The following is a 16167-nucleotide window of genomic DNA, read 5'->3' on the forward strand; positions in this document are numbered from 1 at the left end:
AAATCAAAATCAACAAAAAACTATGAACGAAAGATACTTTTGGGGGGTGGGGGGGTGGGAGGGGAGGGATTGGGGTCAGAAAGGGGAGGTTGCAATTGTATGGGGAATATAAAAATAAACTTTACTATTTAAAAAAAAAAAAGAATACTAGAGGCCTGTTTTACACAGGGTTCCCCTAACAACTGAGGAACCAAATTCAATGCCATCTTTTGTGGGGAGGGGAAGAAGTGAAATTCACCTGCTCTCTGTACACCAACATAACACAAAAAGGGAACAATGTCCTAATTCTTTGCCCATAAAATGGCAGATATCCCCTGGAAGTTCTGCCATTCTCAAGGTCTCTTCAGATGTGTATATGTGTGGCAGGGGTGGGGGATAAAGAAAGGAGTGACAAGGGACAAGAGGTACCCTCCACCAGAGCAGCATCACAGTCATTTGTTTTGCAGACTGGGTTTTTGCAAAATATATTATTTGAAGAACAAGTTCCATCACTAAAACTATAACTCTGGCCTTGCCAAAATTAAAAGGAAACAAAGAACTGTAAAGGTACATAATTGTTAAAAATTTTTAACTAAATAAAAAAACATTATGAATCTGCCAATTAGAAAGTAATCCTTTTTTTCCTTCTAACTTCTTTTTCTCTATGATCTTCTCTTGTCCCATACTTTCCTGTACTTTTTTCTTTTAATATATACATAGTAATGAAAAAAAAAGAGAGGTCCTGCCTCATTTATCTAAAACAGAACACAAACCGGAGCATGTAGCACTAAGATAAAACCCTCCAGAAGATCTAGAGCCATACCAGCTTTCCTGAGAGCTCCCTCTTCTCTCTCCACTGCCATTGGCAGTATCATGCTTGGGGCTCCAGGGACACACACATTCCATCTTGAAAACTTTGGCTAACCATGGCAAAACATTCCAATATCTTCTGAAAAGTTTTTCCTAACTTCTATAGGAAATCAAAAGAAAAATAAAGCAAAGAAGTAAATCTGTTCATCTACCAAAACACCCATTTCTCATCTTCCCAGAGTTATTTTACTCCCAAGGCCCCAACCCCATTCCATATACTACCTGAATTTTCTCCATTGAAAAATCACCCTCTAAGGCATCAAACTGCCTTTGCTAGAGTGGGCAGGACCCCCAGAGACTTTCTTGACCAAAGCTAAGAAGGAGGTCGTAACCCCACAGACACATAACATTCTCACTCAGCCTTAGCTTCTCATCCCAATCTGCCCAAAAGGTGGGTGAGGGATAGGTTAACTCATCCTGCAGGTGAGATCCAACTTTTATAAACACAAATATGAGCAGTCTATCCTTGCTTTGGACCCAACAGTAACCTCTCAATGTTATAACCAAGGCCTCCGACAAAGAGCTGCATACTGGGGTCTCTTGTAATAAGTCAGCAACCTCTGAAACCCCTCACCAAGTGATCTCAGAGGCTCCCGCTCCTTCTTAAAAGTCACTCTTGTCCACAATGCCCTCCCAGTAGCTACCACAGCTGCAGATGAAGGAACATACCCCAATTTGGCAGAATAGCCAAATCCCACAAATGCCACTCTTTCTTCTCAATCCCCTCCAAGAAAAGGGGGCTCCCACAATGGACAGAATATTTCATTCACACTCTTGTCTGAAGAGCAATTTTTCCCATGAAGAAACTGGGCTGTTAAAATTCTCAAGCAGATGAGGGACCTATTCATGACAATTTCAAGTGACAAATGACAAAGTTGTTGTTTGTCTCATAGTTTTTGAATCACAAAATCACCTATCTCATAAATTCAACCCTTAATTTCCTAATAGCACTTCTGATGTCATCACCCATTACACTAAAATGTATATTTGTGATAAACTTGAAACAATAAAAGCTCATTAAAGAATACAAATAATAATGCTCACATACTTGTGCCACCACCATGTTGACAACAGAAACCTCAAAGGATTTTAGTGTAATAACCAGTCAATAATAGCCACCTTGTAGGCATATGTTCTAAATCACCTGGAAATTATAAGTTTTTAGTTCTTCCTGGGTTCTTCATTCAGTAGTGTATAAATACCACACAAAGTTGAAGTTTCAAGTCTTGGGGACATACTAGTTTCAGTAAGAGGAGGAACTGGCAGCTTCTGCAAAGAACATCTGTAGTTCTCCTTATATTTAAAAAAAAGGCCTAATTTCCTTTGCTAACTCTCAAAATTTAGAAGGCCTTTGCAAATTTCAGGCTGCTTCAGTTAAACTGTGAATAGTCCAGGAAAAATTTTTCCCATGGGTGGAAGAAGGACACAACTCTGAAAATCAATGAGGATGAAGATACACAGGAAACCCAGGCTAAGCCCTGGTCAGCTAACTTGACGTCTCTTGTAGGCACCCTCTTAGCACTAAAACTCTGCTCTATACCTGCCAAGTATGGCACATAGTTCTGACCGTTACTTCACTACCATATATACATTAAGAGACAAGAAGACAGACTTAGAAAGCATGGAGAAGAGACAGAAGTAAAAAGAGAGGAGATGTGAATTAACAAAAAGGATCCCTTCCTCCCCTGCAAGAATTCCCAATTTATTTCTTTTTAGTTTATAAAAACTCAACAAACAAATCAGACATCTCTGTAATATGTGCTTCCTGTTCATTTTAATTCAGCCTCAATAACTAAAATTAGCCCTAGGTTGTCAGCTTTAATAACAAGAGTAAGTGACTTTCTAAACTTAGGAAATCTATGAATCCAAGTTCCTCAAAGGTTTGTCATAATTAAAGGTCAATGCTTTTAAGCAGAAAGCAATTTCTCAGCTTTGTACACGGCCCTGCACAAAAAGGAGAATTAGCTTGGGCAAGCTTCCCCAGCAGTCAGCATTGGAAATGAGAAGTTTTCCTTTCCTTTCCCAGTGATGAAGTTAGGGCTATTGAAGTTAGGAGAGACTGCTTAGAGCTGCAAGTCTTCTGAAGAGATCTTCTGCTATCTAATCACCACCCAGGCCAGGAAGCACAATCAAGATCGCATAATGATCAAGACATTCCTCAGAGGGGCTGTACGCCAGCATGGATATTTGATGGTGGATACGGCCAACATTCAGAGAGCACAGGAGCAAGTGACTGTATCACCACAAGCACATCATGAAATTAAGCCCAGGTCAGCTGGCCTACATTAAAAGAACCGTATCACCCTCCTAAAACTGATTATACTTTGCAAGGACCTGCTATCAGAAGTAAGGCTAACAATAGTTTTTTAACTACTCTTCGATCATCTGAGTTTGAATGTTTTGTTGAAGCATTTACTGGGGATCAAAATCACAAATTCAGCCTCACTTGCAGTGCCGTATTTATATGCAATCTCTCTGGCCTGCGGGAATGCCTTTTGTGGGTGGTCAAGGACAAGCGGCATTAAAGCCTATTATTTAGCTTTTCATGTAAGAAGGCTTAATGTGTCAGCTGCATTTTAATCTAAGGATTATATGCTTACTTTCAGAAAATTCCTTTTGGAAACATCAATAAGGATTTTTTTTTGGGGGGGGGGAGATTCTTATTTCTCACTAAGTCCAATTATTTATAAATGTATTGGAATGTTATACCTGTAATAAAAGACTTTACCTAAGAAAGAGGCAGTTACTGCAAGGTCAACAAGAAAGCAAAATCTCTGCTGAGACTATCTAAATATATTATCATACCTTGAAAATAAAAAGAACGCCAGCTACGGCTGGCCACCGCAGGACCACATCTGACCATTCCCCAATGCTGCAAACCTGCCCTGGATTTCTTTTAAAGACTTCCATATTGGCTTCCAGTTAAAGACTGTGGATGAACACACATTTAATTTCTCTCCCTCCTGAAACCCTAATACAAAAAACAATTACTGCTTTTAAAAGTCATACTGTAACAGGGTGGTCCCCAGGAAAGGGGGAGGTTCCCTGCCCCACCCAAGGGAGGGTGGAGCTGAGCAGGAAGAGGAGAAGCTGAGGAAGAGACGGAGGAAGGAAGCAGGATGGAGCCAGAAGGAGACCTGGAGGAGGTGCATGGAGCCTAGAGACACGTGAAGAAACTGCGCTTGTTTTTTGGTCGTGGACTGGGTGACACAGATGTAGGTGAGACCCGTGGGGAGGTGACAATGGCAGCTTTTATCTTGATGTTGATTTTGCTCTTTTCCTTCCGGGCTTGTCCAGTTGTTTGTGACCCTTTTCTGTGGGTCCCCACTGGAAGATGCTTTAGACTTGTAGCAGGCTTTGGGGCCTTGTTTTGGGCCAATCCCATTTGGATGGACTTTTACCCACGAGGGGACGGGTAACTCTGGATGCTTCATTTAGAAACTAGACTCTTTGCCTTACCTGTATTGTTTCCTAGTTTTATTAAAGTTCCTTCCCATTAAAGTCTCCTATGTTTTGTGTTGATGCGGCGGATGGCAGAACCCATGTAGAATAGGCAGGTTTGCGGGGTTTGGGCTGCCCCTCTCCCTGTCCTATAACAATACATCCACAAGGACAAAGAGGAGAGATTAAAATTTCCAACATTAAAGCTAGAAATCAAATAGCCAACTGCAACTGATTAACAGAGCCAAAGCAGCCTTGTTCTCCAAATGTTGAAGTACCATTCTTAAACATGAACATTCAAGAATCATCAGATACATAAACCATCTAATGTGGAAGACAGAAATAAACAGGAAAAAAAACAACTTAAAAATTATGCAGAAAAGGAAATTAATGTCCTCAGAGAGCAAAGAAGAAAATACTGAGATATAACAAGATTCTTTAAAATAGAAGCATTCAGAGAACAACTACCAAAAAAAAAAAAAAGAGTTGTCAGAAAATAAAAACATGATGACAAGCATGAAAAATATAAGAGTTAGAGAGTAAAGTTGAACAAATATTTAAGAAAACAGATTAGAGGAGAAAAGATATTCCAGGACAAGTCAACATCTAACAAAAATTTCAGAAGGAAAAAACAAAGCTGAGAAGAAAACTCAATAACGATATACTGCAAATGCTTCTATATTAAGGACTTGCGTTTCCAGGCTGGAAGTGTCCATGTGGATCACAGCACAATAAATAACAGACCCTACCATCACCACCACAAAAAAATATTATGAAAAATCAGTCACGTACACAGGACTGGGAATCAGAAGGTATCAGACGTCTCACCATCAACATTAGAAGCCAGAAAACAGTGAGCAACACATTTACTAATCTGAGGTTCAGAAATTTCCAACCTCCAGGTTAGAAATTCTACACCAGGCAGACTATAACTTAAATATGAATGTGACGTTCTCAGAGATATAACAACTTAAAAGTCTTACCTGACGGAACTTTTGGTAGGAAGGTTCCAGAAGATATGGTTTGCCAGAATGAGGGAGTAAACCAAGAAAGACAAGAATATCTGGTGAGGGACGCGGGGAGGCTCATATAGGAGCAGGAAAAAATGGTACTTATGGAAGAGTCTATCTCAAGATATGAGGCACAGCAGACAGGAGAGGAGGCAAGACTGGAGCACAGCATAAGACTCCAGGGAAGAGTTCATCAAGAAGACCAAGCTGATAAAATATCGAATTGGTAAGACAATAATTGCCTGAAGATCCTGGGAGAAGAGCCACGTGGAAGGATGTTTGTGGTTAAATTAGTGGTTAAGTGCACAGATTATTTTATTTTTATTTTTTTTAATCTTAAATTTTATTTTTATATTCCCCCATACAATTGCAAACGCCCCATTCTGACCCCAATCCTTCCCCTCCCGCCCCCCACCCCCCAAAAAGTGTCTCTGGTTCATAGTTTTTTGTTGATTTTGATTTTCACTTTCTTATATTCATTTTCCTGGTCCCTTATTTAAGTTTTCTAGATTCCTGCTATGAGTGAGACCATCCGGTATTTTTCTTTTTCTTTTTGGCTTATTTCGCTGAGCATGATCCCTTCCAGCGCCATCCATGTTGCTGCAAATTGCATGTGTTTATCTTTTTTGAATGCTGAGTAATATTCCATGGTATATATGTACCACATCTTCTTGATCCAGTCATCTACTTTTGGGCATTTGGGTTGTTTCCAAAGCTTAGCTATTGTAAACAGTGCTGCTATAAACATAGGGGTGCAGGTGCTCTTTGGAATTGATGTTTCTGTGTCCTTTGGGTAAATACCTAGGAGTGGAATTGCTGGATCATATGGAAGCTCTATGTTTAGTAGGTCCAGAAATCTCCACACAGCTCTCCATAGTGGTTGGACCAGTTTGTACTCCCACCAACAGTGCAGAAGAGTTCCTTTTTCTCCACATCCTCGCCAACATTTGTTGTTGCTAGTTTTTTTAATATGTGCCATTCTCACTGGTGTGAGATGGTATCTCATGGTAGTTTTGATTTGCATTTCCCTGATTGCAAGTGATGTTGAACATTTTTTCATATGTCTGTTGGCCATTTGCATTTCCTCTTCAGAGAAGTTTCTTTTTAGCTCTTCTGCCCATTTTTTGACTGGATTATTTTCTTTGTTGTTGCTGAGTCTCATCAGCTCTTTGCAGATTTTTGTGATCAGTCCTTTATCATTAGTGTTGGGTGCAAAAATGTTCTCCCAGTTGGTGGGGTTTCCCTTTGTTTTTGTTATTGTCTCTTTTGCTGTGCAGAAGCTCTTTAATTTGATGTAGTCCCAGCTGTTTATCTTTGTCTTCACTATCACTGCTTTGGGTGATGTGTCTGTAAAGATGTCTTTGATGGTGCACAGATTATTTTAAATAATTATTAACTCCAAGGAAAACAAAATTTTGCGCAGGGAAAGTTAAAGCAATCAAACTATAGGTATTGTGACTCTTATTTACACAGTGTAAAATAGACACCAAATAAGAAATTGGGGGTGGAGGGGAAGAAGCACAGCAGTATAAAGGGAACAAGTCTTGTGCAGCTATACAAGCTTGGAAAAATCAAGCTTGTATAACGTTACTAAAAATAAACACTAACTTAAAAAAGATTTGACTTAACACTTAGCATTTCATTAGAATACACCTTACAAAACACTCTCAGCCATCTCTAACTATTTCCTGTTTACGACAACTCTGCAAATTAGATTAACCCCTTTACAGAGAGGAGGAAACCACCAAAGCGATATTAGGAAACTAGAGGGCCTCCCCTGGTGCCGCAGGTGGTTGAGCTCAGTGTTGTGAAGCTGTCCGCAGCCTCTGCAGCGCGGGTTAGATCCCAGCCAGCGAGATTCCCACATGGCGCGGCAGACCTCTCCTGACTCGTCCACTGCTCCCCTCAGCAGTGTATTTCAGGCAATCTGCCCGTTCTGCTCTCTGCTCTGTCTCTGGTGAATCCTCTCATCCTCCCACGCATCTAGCCTGTACCCCGGTTCTTGTATGCATGAATAAATAAATCTTTAGGGGAAAAAAAAAAACTTGATCAAAGTGACACAGCAGCAGCAAAGTGGCAGATTCTGGACTAAAGGGAGGAGAGGCACACAAGGTTATGTTGGAAATGTACAATACAGCTGATATTAAAGATGTGGGTGGAAATCTAGAAGGACAGGAGTCAAATCAAATTCTGGATAATACTCATCTCTTTTTTTTAAGTTTACATTACTTTGTATGATGTTCATACAAACTTGAGTATGTATGATCATCACCTTATCTACACCTAAAGTACATGTAGATAAGGTATCCAAAGTAATCAAATTAAAACAAACAAAGCAGGAAGGTGGCTCACAGAGCCTATGGGAGAAAGGAAAGAAGAGTATTTTAATAAGTATGCAGTTTCAAATTTGCAAGATGAACTTAAGTGTGGAGATCTGTCTCACAATGTGAATATACCAACATCATTGAACTATACACTTGAATACGGGTAAGATGATAATTTTTGTTACATGTTTTTTACAATTAAAGGAAAAATCACTTGGAGGGACTATTAAAACAGTTATTGTTAGACCTCACCCCCAGAGTTTCAATTCAGTAGATCTGGGTGGGACCTAAGAATTTCTACTTTAACCAGGGACCGGTTGAGGCTAATGCCACTGTTCCAGGGACCCATGCTCTGTAGCAAAGGTTCCCAATCCTGCATCCACAGTAACTTCACTTGAGATACCAGACAAGTGAATAAAATCATAAGGGCTGGGGCTTAGTGGTAGATTATTCATCGGGACAAGGAGTGCTTTCAAAGACTTAAAGGCAATTATAACATGCAAGCAATTTGAGAGGCTTGGCCTGGCCTGACCCACACTGCCTAGCAATACAGGAGGTGACTGTGATGAACAGGCCTATAACCACTCAGTCACCTCCTGGCTGAATCTTAGCGTCTCACCTATAGAATAACGGCCATTGAATAGGATCATCAAGAGAAATCAGTGCCCATCACACAATGTTACTGACATTACAAGAAACAAGGTTGACCTTGTTTCCTCAGCTATAAAATGGGGTCAGGTTAAAGACAATGAAGAAGCCATTAATATTCAATTCCAGACAACACAGCAGGCAGAGACTTCCCAAGGAGTTAAGAACAAAGTAAGTGGGATTAAATCTAACAACCTATTATGATTCCCATAAGCATTTGGCAAACTGAGGGTCTTTTCTACAGAATTAGTGGCTAATCCCCTTACTATGAATAGGTGTTGTTATTTGGAATATAAATACCATTATAAAGCCAGGTGTGGAAATCAATACTCAAAACACCACCACCTTCATCTAAAGAAAGAACACACTACTGTGTGTTCAGACAGAAGCTCAAATTCCTGAAGACATCTACAATGGTAAATAATTTCTTGTCAAAAGAAGTTGAAAATAAAGACAAAAGCACAGTTTGCTCATTCAAGAAATTCTGACATGCCTCACACATCCTAGATGTGGTGGCAGCCAGGAAGGACAAACCTCTCTGAAGGACAGTTTTCTATGCAGTGAAGCAGGCAAGTCAGGCCATGGAGCAAGCTTTGGGAAGACTGAATAGCATCATTTGTCCTCAAAAACACTACAAGGAAGGCCAAAATTGGGGTTTTATTTCCTTACATGTATAGTTGCATATATGGGGGTGTATAACAGATTATCACAGTGATATTTTAAGTTTCCAGCATCAAGGCCACAGAAAGTACCAAGAAATCACTGTCTTTGTCCTCAGAAAGCAGCATAATCCTCCTTAAATATAGGGGTCATGCCGAAGTCTGACTCCCCAGGACAAGCCTCCTTCATTAAGTCATTTGAATAATTTCCCCCCAAAATTCTTAAATTGTGGGGAAATATTCTTAATAAGGAAAATATTCTTAATATTTTCTTAATAAGGAAAATTCTTATTAAGGAAAATATTCTTAATAAGGTGTCTATTTCTTGGTAGAACTGGCTAAAAGACCTTGAAAGCAGCATTCTGGGGTGGCCCAAGCTTCTCACGGTCAGAAATAACAACCTTACCACATAGTGGTAGATTCAAATCATAGTCCAACCATAAAAGTCTAAGTTTCCTATAAAGATAAGAACACACTGTCTGATTAAATGACCAGCAGACATTTACAAGGTGAGTATCAACCCGGACATGTTAATTATCCCAAGTTTGTGCCCTCCAAATGTGAATTTCTTCACAGTGATGTTTCCTAAATATATAGGGGAAGGGGGTGGGGGTGTTACTCCGTTATATGGAGCTAAAGATGAACTTGCAAATAAAATATAAATAACACTGCCCTTCTTACACATTCAGGGTCCAAACAGCAGGCCTCCTACTCATCAATTTTTTTTTTTTAAATAAAGTCTTTTTTTTTTTTTAAAGATTTATTTGTTTGTTTGTTTGTTTGTTTATACATACAAGCACTGGGTACAGTCAGAAGTGCGGGAGGGTGAGAGAATTCACCAGAGCAGGGAGCAGAGCAGGCAGAAGGACCGAAGTACACTGCTAAGGGGAGCAGCGGGCGGCAGGAGAGGTCTGCGCTCCATGTGGGACCCTCCTCTGGTGGCCAGGGAGCAGCAGGGGATCGAACCGGCACCGCATAGGCTGCGGGCAGCTTCGCAACCCAGCGCTCAACCGCAGAGCCACCAGGGAGGCCCCTACTCATCAATTTTTGAAGAAAGACAAGTGTGGAGTCAGGGAAGAAGTTGGGAGGCCTGACTGATTCGGTGCCACCTTTATAAGCCATGTAACTCTGAACTTCAGCATCCCCACCTGTCTAACAATTCCAAAGAATAACAGCAGTGCTCACTTCAACAGCACATATACTAAAATTAGAATGGCACAGAGAAGATTAGGATGGCCCCCTCACAAAGACTAAAGGCAATAACAAAGACTAAAGAAACTAATATGCATTAGGCGTTGTTCTAAGTGCCCTACAAATGTCTATTAATCTAAACATCCCCAGAAGCCTATGATGTAGATACCTTTATCCCTATTGCAAAGTTGAGGAAGTCAGAGCACAAAGAAATTAAGGTAATCTGTCAAAATCTGATTGCATCATAATTGAAACCATGTAGCCTGGCCCAGATCCACGTTTTTCAATCACTTCTTATTCTGCCCTCCTAGCTCTTCCTTCAGGAATACACCAAAGAGATACAAAAGAATACATCTGGACATGCTTTGCAAACCACAAGAAGATACATGAATTATGATGACAATGATGATGGTGATGACAATGCTTGCCTCCCAGCACCCACTGACCCTCGAATAACTACTCTGAAATACCTCTGAAGGGCACCACTCCTACTGTCAGCAATTAATGCTTCAGCTAAAAACCTGCTGATCGCAGGCCCTTAAGTAAAGCACATGATCTGAGCAATGCAATCACAACTGGCCAATGTCCACAGCCACTGTGACTGAGCCAGAGTTAGGCTAGTGACCAGTATGCTAATTCTGGCAGAATCATAGATGATCATTGTAACGATGTGAGCCTGAAACTGCTGGAGGTCTCCAATTGTGGCCCAAGAACATGCAGTCAAGACAGAGCCTCACATCATCATTTGGATCCCCATATCAAATCCTTCTTGAAGTCAAATCCATCTCTATACTTTCAATTACCTGAGTCAATAGATGTTTTCACTACAAACAGTCTGATTTGGGTTTTCTTTCACTTCTAACCAAGAGAATCATTAAAACACATTTTGATCTATCAAGTTATATTCATCTGCATCTCAGTACTTTGCCCTCTTTGAAAATAAAACTTGAGAGACTGATTAAGTAAATTTCAGCTAGCTAGCCTTGACAAATTAAATGCTCTTGAGGCTGGCGTTCTTGACATGAGAAACCCATATAATGTAGAACAGAAGATCTAGCTTTTCCAGTGCCACAGATCAAGTGATTTGGGCTATCATCAGATTTGTTTCAGAAAATCTGTTCATTTTTAACCAAAGTAGTGACACCACAGTTTCCAACTTTATAAAGGAAAACAAGTGTGTTGTTTATTTTATCTCAGTTTCTCAATTCTCATTTTTCACTTATCTCTAAATCCAAACTAAAAATGAGTACAAAAAGGAAGGATAGGATTAAATTTTAAAAAAGATTTTAAATGCAAAAGGCAGATGGTGTTAATGAATATAGCATTTATTGCTCACAGAGAAAAAAAGACTACACTTTAACTTTATTAGTTTTAGCAACAAAACAAACCAGTATGGAATTTTAATCACATTCATTGAAAGTATTCATTCCTCCTCTGTGATTTCTTCCGATAAATCCTCACAAGAGTTTTAGATTTCACAGGAAAGTACCGTCAGTTACCCAGATCACTGTCTCAGAAGGTGGCAAATGGCATTCCATTTGCTTTCTGATGGTTCCTAGGCAATGTATAAACACTGCCAGGACCGCATGCATTTTCACATCTCCGAAATATTAAACACCGCTAACTATTGTTACAACATCCAAACAAACATCCACTTTCATTTTCTAAAAGATCTCTTGGCCTGGAAGAAGACAGTATGGCCATAAGGACCTATGACTGATACACGTCAACTGCATTTCATTTCCATTTTATTTGTCTGGGGTCACTCTGTAACTGAGAAAGGGACCCAAGTGTCTGCCTTTAAAACACAGCTGAGCAAACATGAAAATGCTAGCTGAGTTAAAACAACATTAAAAGCAAATTTCACTCAAACTATCACTATTTGCAGATGATATGATAATATACATAGAGAACCCCAAAAACTCCACAGAAAAACTAATTCAACTCATCAATCAGTTCAGCAAAGTGGCAGGATACAAAATCAACACGCAAAAGTCAGTAGCCTTCCTATACACAAACAATAAATCTGAAGAAGAAGAAATTAAAAAAACTATTCCTTTTATTATCGAAAAAAAATTAAATATTTGGGAATAAATCTAACAAAAGAGGTAAAGGACCTATACAAAGAAAACTATAAAACACTGTTAAAAGAAATAGAAGAAGACACAAAGAAATGGAAAGACATCCCCTGCTCATGGATTGGAAGAATAAACATTATTAAAATGGCCATCCTACCAAAAGCAATATACAGATTCAATGCTATTCCAATCAAAATCTCAATGTCATTCTTCAAAGAAATAGAACAATTATTGATGAAATTCATATGGAATCACAAAAAACCCCGAATAACCAAAGCTCTCCTGAAAAAAAAAGAAGGGAATGGAGGCATCACACTCCCAGACTTCAAACTATACTACAAAGCCATAATCATCAAAACTGCATGGTATTGGAACAAGAACAGACATACAGACCAATGGAATCGAATAGAAAATCCAGAAATAAACCCACAGATTTATGGTCAACTAATCTTTGACAAAGGAGCAAAGAATATGCATTGGAGCAAAGAAAGTTTGTTCAATAAATGGTGCTGGGAAAACTGGGTTGCTACATGCGAAAGAATGAAGCTTGACCACTACCTCACACCATACACAAAAATCAACTCAAAATGGATTAAAGAACTAGACATAAGACCTGAAACCATAAAATACATAGAAGGAAATATAGGGGAAACACTACGTGATTTGCACATCAAAGACATCTTTACAGACACATCACCCAAAGCAGTGATAGTGAAGGCAAAGATAAACAGCTGGGACTACATCAAATTAAAGAGCTTCTGCACAGCAAAAGAGACAATAACGAAAACAAAGAGAAACCCCACCAACTGGGAGAACATTTTTGCACACAACACTAATGATAAAGGACTGATCACAAAAATCTGCGCAGAGCTGATGAGACTCAACAACAACAAAGAAAATAATCCAGTCAAAAAATGGGCAGAAGAGCTAAAAAGAAACTTCTCTGAAGAAGAAATGCAAATGGCCAACAGGCATATGAATAAATGTTCAACATCACTTGTAATGAGGGAAATGCAAATCAAAACTACCATGAGATACCATCTTACACCAGTGAGAATGGCACATATTAAAAAAACTAGCAACAACAAATGTTGGTGAGGGTGTGGAGAAAAAGGAACTCTCCTGCACTGTTGGTGGGAGTGCAAACTGGTCCAACCACTATGGAGAACTGTGTGGAGATTTCTGGACCTACTAAACATAGAGCTTCCATATGATCCAGCAATTCCACTCCTAGGTATTTACCCAAAGGACACAGAAACATCAATTCCAAAGAATACCTGCACCCCTATGTTTATAGCAGCACTATTTACAATAGCTAAGCTTTGGAAACAGCCCAAATGCCCAAAAATAGATGACTGGATCAAGAAGATGTGGTACATATATACCATGGAATATTACTCAGCATTCAAAAAAGATAAACACATGCAATTTGCAGCAACATGGATGGCGCTGGAAGGGATCATGCTCAGCGAAATAAGCCAGAAAGAAAAAGAAAAATACCGGATGGTCCCACTCATAGCAGGAATCTAGATAACTTAAATAAGGGACCAGGAAAATGAATAACTATAAGAAAGTGAAAATCAAAATCAACAAAAAACTATGAACCAGAGAAATATAGAAAATATTTTTCTATATTCTATGTTCATTACATTACTTTCAATAGCCTCCTATTATGAAACAAATCTTTAGGACTCAAATAAGCAAACAGATAAGCACACCAACAGAAAGAGATTAATTTGTTAAACAGCATTCCAAACTTTATTACTTTGGTATGCTGTTCTTTCTGTTGGAGTTTAGTATTTTTTTATTGAAGTAGCTAAGATCAGCAGCCTACATGGCTTGCTGTGATAAGCACTTCAAAGCTGGCTGGCCCTATCCAGATGTGCTGCCCTCCAATAGTAAATAATTTAGACTTTAAGCCCATAATCATTTCTCTATATGTCACATTACATACACCGCAAAACTGAAGTAATCATCATATCATATAGAATGTTACCAAATTTTGTAAAATAAATAGAGCTGACAAATTAGTTTTATTTTGAGGATTTGGTAATTCTATTTCCTACTATACTTTTGTTTTGAAAGCACAGTCCTGGAATGGAACTTCAAGTTCACAGGAGCATCTTGTAAAGTCAACAAGGGCAATAATCCTAGCTGAAGATCACCATTTTATGCCCAACAGGCACTCTGTAAATATCAGTTGGATAAATAAATGAATAAATACAAGCATTAAGACCAAAATTAATGGGCTCACCACAGAAGTTATCTTTATTATTACAGTCATTACAGAAGTTATTGTTCCCATATTACTATCGTGACAGTAGGACTACTATTAGTATTACTATTGTCTTGCTTTTATGAAGTAAAGTGAAAGTTGGTAAATGTTGTTAAGGGCCAGATGGTGAGTACTTTATGCTTTATGGCCCAAATGGTCACTGTCATATCTATTCAAACCTGGACTCTTTCACAACAATTCAACTCTGCTATTGTAGCACAAAAGAGGTAACAGACAACGCATAAGCAAATGAGTACAACTGTGTTGGAATAAAACTTTATTTACAAAAACAGAACCTGGCCATAAAAACACGCAAATCTCATGTGCACCTCTTTCTTTTTTTTTTTTTTTTTTTAATAGAGGCATGTTTTATTTATTTATTTGTTTGTTTGTTTATACATGCACTGGGTACAGTCAGAAGTGCGGGAGGGTGAGAGAATTCACCAGAGACAGAGCAGGCAGAAGGATCGAAGTACACTGCTGAGGGGAGCAGCAGGCGGCAGGAGAGGTCTACGCGCCATGTGGGACCCTCCTCCGGTGGCCGGGGAGCAGCCGGGGATCGAACCGGCGTGGCAGAGGCCACGGGCAGCTTCGCAATCCAGCGCTCAACTGCTGCGCCACCGGGGAAGCCCTCATGTGCACCTCTTTCTTAGAATGAACACTCCTCTCCCTAGAAGTCAGAAATTGGTGGACTTGGCTAAATTCAGTGAGACATATTTTGCTGTGTCAAAATTGGACAGGGCACGTATACTCATTCTCCACATTGTCCATCATTCCTTAGGGAGCAACATTCACTAATTTCTGTCATGTTACTAGCCTGGCACATGCAAGCCTTTGAATTTACATGCTGAATTCTACAGAGTAAATGGTGTCCACCGATGGTGTCCCAAATCTGTATTTGTGAATCAGTAAGCATAACACAAGAGTAAGCCCATAACTATCAATTATTTGCCCTTCATCTAACACCTAATATCAATACCTAATGAATTGTAAATACTCATTGATTGTCTGTTCTTTGCTGTATTCTGCACAGTCTCCTTGGAGGAGCTGTAGAGAGTAATGAAAGAGGATGAATAAAACATGCCAGCAGGGAACAAAGTGAAAAGGGACATGGTGAGTCATAGGAAAAGCAGCAGGAATCATACAGGATTGAAACACACACACACACACACACACACACACACACATCTCCCAGCTGTGTCTCAATCTTCTACCCGCTGTCTCAATTCCTCCTTCACATCTCAGCAGAAGCTGAGCAGAGATTGTAACCATGGTAAGGATAAAACCTTGTTTAATCCCCATTTCTGCCAGAGGCTGCCCTAGATAGGTGAACCCAAAATTATTACCCTCCTCTAGTAGAATGAATAAACTGCTGTATTTACACACAATGCAATGCTTTGTAGCAGTGAAAATGGAAAACTGTAACTGCATGCAACAATATGGAGGGATCTCTAATATACTGTTGAGTGAGAAAAGCTTGACACAAAATAGTACAATCTGCATTACACACTCTCACCCTCACACTCTGAAAAGCAGGCAAAATTAATTTATACTGCTCGAAGTCAAGAGAACAGTTAGCCATGGAGCAGGTAGTTTGTGTCCAGAGCCCGGAAGGAGACATGAGGCTATATTAGTCATCTTCCATTCTTGATCAGGTGCTGATTACATAGGTATGTTCAATTTGAAGTTATA

At 39.4% G+C, this 16167-nt stretch overlaps 1 protein-coding gene and 1 non-coding gene across 10 annotated transcripts in view; one reads left to right on the forward strand and one right to left on the reverse strand.

Annotated features, from left to right (window-relative positions):
* The window catches only part of SGMS1 (sphingomyelin synthase 1), a 297172-nt gene that overhangs the window by 243460 nt on the left and 37545 nt on the right, over positions 1-16167 (reverse strand). The window lies entirely within an intron of this gene.
* Positions 10109-10216, forward strand: LOC119234943 (U6 spliceosomal RNA). Its single transcript, XR_005122718.1, has one exon. It is a non-coding gene; the product is annotated as a U6 spliceosomal RNA (small nuclear RNA).

This window comes from Talpa occidentalis, unplaced genomic scaffold (assembly GCF_014898055.3).
Source record: "Talpa occidentalis isolate TD23 unplaced genomic scaffold, MPIMG_talOcc4v2.1 talOcc4.8, whole genome shotgun sequence".
Taxonomy (NCBI): Eukaryota; Metazoa; Chordata; class Mammalia; order Eulipotyphla; family Talpidae; genus Talpa; species Talpa occidentalis.